Source organism: Balaenoptera acutorostrata, chromosome X (genome assembly GCF_949987535.1).
Source record: "Balaenoptera acutorostrata chromosome X, mBalAcu1.1, whole genome shotgun sequence".
Lineage (NCBI taxonomy): Eukaryota > Metazoa > Chordata > Mammalia > Artiodactyla > Balaenopteridae > Balaenoptera > Balaenoptera acutorostrata.
The window spans coordinates 26,534,217-26,538,711 of record NC_080085.1 but is presented as its reverse complement, the minus strand read 5'-3'; positions in this window follow the sequence as shown (position 1 = coordinate 26,538,711).

Sequence of the window (4,495 nt, the reverse complement as noted above, 5' to 3'; positions counted from 1 at the left end):
CTGCATACTGATCATTCAGGCACCAAGTAAACTAAAGAAGCTGATTCCTTATGGCTAAATTGAGTCACTTTGAGGAAATGTATCACCCATGAATCCAGGAAAAATGGGTTATCCCTTCATTCATGTTCCCACAACATCTAGTACATTCTATTTTATAAAGATTATCATATTAGGTTTGTGACAATCTTTCTTGAGACTGTGACTTCTCATCTATCTTATATGTCCTCATATCTGTAGCATCTAGGGACATTTGCCCCATCATAGGTGTTCAATAAATGTTTTTGTTTTGAAACCACTTTATTGAGGTATGATTTACAGACAAAAAGCTGTACCTATTCAACATATATAACTTGATGAGTTTGGAGATAACTATACACACTTAAAACCATCACCATAATCTATGCCATAAATATATCTATCACCGGCCAAACTTTCCTCCCATCCTCTTAATTTATTATTATTATTATTATTAGTGATAAGAACACTTAACATCTACACTCTCAGTAAATTTTTAACTAGATGATACAGTATTGTTAACTATAGGCTCTAAGCTATACAGTAGATGTCTAGGACTTTTTCATCTTGCATAACTGAAACTTTGTACCCTTTGACTAATAAATCCTCATTAACCCCTCCCCCCAGCCCCTGGCAACCACCATTCTACTCTCTGAGTCTATGAATTTGACTATTTTAGATTTCTCGTATCAGTGCAATTATGTAGTGTTTGTCCTGTGTCTGCCTTCTTTCATTTAGCATAATGTCCTCCACGATGATCCATGGTGTCACAAATGGCAGGATTTCCTTCTTTTTAAAGGCTGAACAATATTCCATTGCATGTATATACCACACTTTATCCATTTGTCCACTGACAGATACCTAGGTTGCTCCCATGTCTTGGCTATTATGAATAATGCTGCAATGAACATGGGAGTGCAGATACCTCGTCAAGATCCTAACTTCAATTTCTTTGGGTGTATACCTAGAAGTGGGATCGCTGGATCATATGGTAGACCTATTTTTCATGTTTTTTAGAACTTTATACTGTTTTTTATAGTGGCTGCACCAATTTACATTCCAATCAACAGTGTATAAGGTTCTCTTTTCTCCACACCCTCACCAACACTTATCTGTTTTTGTTTTTTTATAATAGTCATCCTAACATATGTGAGGTGACATCGCACCACAGTAAATGCTTTTTAAAGGAATGAATAGATTTAACTGTGGAAAGAAGACTATGGAAAATGGAAGCAGAGTTACAGCAAAGTAGAAAGGATCCTGGGGCGGTAAGATTTCTTTGTCTTCTTCTACAAATTAATCATAGGACCTTGTATAAGTCACCTCGCTTCTTCTCTGTTAAGAGAAGCATTTGGATTAGATGATTTTTAAAGCTTCTTTCAACTTTGACAATCTGGAATCCTAACAATGGGTTTAACATCACTGAATATTAAAATGGACCCTGGGCTTAGGGTTAGACTTTTCTATTTATTTTGTAAGTTTTTCTTTCCTACAGTGGGATTTTCCCCTAAGTGTTAGGACCCAAACATTCCATCTATTCAACCTGTGGCAAATGAAATTGATATTTTGACACTGGGAATAGTGAAATGCTCTGATACGTAGTTCTTAAATATTGAAGGAGTGTGGCCAAGGGGAAGCAAGTATATAAACACTTAGTGGAGATAGTCTGAAAAATCCTACCAGTTCTTTAGGGAAGCAGTGTAAAAAGGCAGTACACTCTTTCCACAGTTACAGAAAAGTACTTTTTTCCAGTAATAGGCTAACTTAAAATATAACTCCTATTGTCAAATGTAACTTTCAGGACTATCCACATATCAGAAAGAATCAACACTCTCTCAAGGTAAAATGCAATGTGTAATATGCTCTCACATTAGCAAATATCATTTTTCCCCCACTGAAATGTCAAGGATAAATTTGCTGAAGTTTTCCACAATCCAGATGTCCTTGAACACCTCGTCTGTGGCTGATTGCAGAGAGCCAACCAATGCAAAGCAAACAATGGCTGAAGTTCATAACATTATTGAAAGCATCCTAAACTTAAGTGATCCCAGTTTCAATAAGATTTTCCTCAATCAAAATATGTGTTTTGCCAGTAATTCTTTCCCTGAATCAAGAGAGGAAATATAATCGTCCTTGATCTTTAAGTCATTGGTGAGGATGTTATGTTCCTTAGGCTCAAACTGGCCTTCCATTAAATTAGACCATGTCCCTAAGATTATCTCTATTAGAACCACATTTTGATGTTTAAAAAAGGCATTGCAAGTTTTTGATAACAAATATCTTACAGGTGATAAGAAATAGATGCTATTTGAAAATATAGCTACTTTTCTATAAAATAATATACAACATCCTTTTTTTTAGAATATGAAATTGGATTTTTAAAAATGTTAAAATGAGGCAGAGAGGATTTGAAAAGATTTAGTTAGTAAATGTTAGAAATTGGCCTAATATTTAAAATAACTTACTGCAATATTCTTCCATAGATTCATACATAAAAATATATAAATATAATTAAAGGATAGGATCAGCATGTTGACCTTTGCGTACTTCTATTATGCTTTCTACTGCTCTTCTCTGTGTATGTCACGTGTGTGTGCACACACATGCCTGAAATCATTCCTTGAGTATATATATCATTCTATGACACTGTTTCTTCCCTGTCTTTTTAAAAATATATTTCTCTCTTTGAGTATGTGTATTTGTCACTTTTTCCTAGGGTTTTTCTTCTTTTGTCATACCTCCCACTCCTATCTTTCTTCCTTATTTGGTCATAATATAAATCAGGCAAACTATGGCCTATGGGCCAAATCCAGTCCACTGCCTGCTTTTTTGAGTAAGGTGTTATTGGAACTTAGCCATTCCCAATTTGTTTATGCATTGTCTAGATGTGCTTTTGCACTACAAAGACAACAGACACAATAAGATATGGCCTGTAAAACCTGAAATATTTACTACGTGGTCCTTTACAGAAAAAAAATTAATAACTCCTGATGTAGGTGATAAGAATACCTTTCAAGAGTTTGTGTGTAATGAAGGACGTGGGCCACAGGGAAGTTTCCAAAGAGAAGTTTCCTGCCACTATTTCCTAAAAGGAAGAACTGTTTCCATATATTGAACGAGGTTGCCTTAAGCAATTCCTTTTAAGTTCCTGGTAAGATATGTCTGAGAGTTGTACTCATTCTTGTAAGACATTTATTCCATCAGTTAAATTGCAAGCTGTATGAGAGCTGAAATATTTGTTACTGTTGTTATTTTCCACTGTACCAAGCAACCTAACAGTAGTACCATTCGTAGAAAGGGATAAGAAGAGATCCTGCCTTGTTTCCTGTACCTTTGAGGGCCTGCTTTGGTCTTCTACCAACTATGCCCCCACCTAGGGTGAGAGGTCCACTTGGAACTCAAGTCTTTCTCAACTCATTCTAGACCACACTTCAGCTTCCAAGGTATATATGGACTCTTTTATTGGTTATATGCATTTTAGGGTAGACATACTGCTGGTGTGTGCACCCCTGGGTCTGAGAATTGGCTAAGGAGTGGTTGCTTGCAGAGGAGGTAGGTAGATGGAGGATGGAGGCTGGACATGTGGGTTGAGGGTCCACATGACTATGTATGTGACCCCTTTTGGAACAGAGCCAAGGTGAGGGGAAGGAAAGGGGATCGGGCTGGAGACCAGCCCTTTCTTTACTGTTCAAGGTAGGAGGACAGAACATATATTATTTCTCTGCTAGCCTGATTTACAGCTTTCTCTGGAACCCGCAAATTTTAGATATGGCTTGGCCTATCAGATTGCCTTATTTATTTCTTTTTCTTTTTTTTTTCTTCAGATTGCCTTATTTAATAAAGGGAGTTAAAGTAAATTTGTGAATTGATTTATAATTTGAAACTATGGAATGTTCTAAAAATATTATATTTATTATATAATTTTATATATAACTTAGAAGTTTTTCTAGTTGCTGCAAAATATTTAATATATTTATTACATAAATGTGTCAATATAAAATACATAATATATTATAAATCTAAATAACTGAATGTGATGATTATCAGACTTTAGTTTTCATTTAAATTAATGAGTGTTTATTTAAGATGCCATCAGAAATACTTCAAGAGTCTTGGCACCTAGCTCAGTTGCCCAAATAACTACCAAGAGATTTTTCTTCTGTTGTATGGCACGTGGCATTAGCTGAACTATTCTCCTGTTTATGCATTATGTTTGTTGGCATTGGAACCACGTGATTACACCTATATTCAGTTGCTTCTCTGACTCAGCAGTTGCTGTGGTTGGATTGTTTTTCTCTTGGGGGGAGAGATAAAAGGTGTCAGGAGGCCCTTCCTGGGAAAATACGACCCTAACATACTCCAAGGTACAAGCTCAATTCCCAAAGGCCAACCAATGTTCCCCACACACATGCACATCTATACCTGGAGTTCTCCCAGATATAAGTCTAAGGAAAATCCGAGGGCTTTCCCACATGTCTAC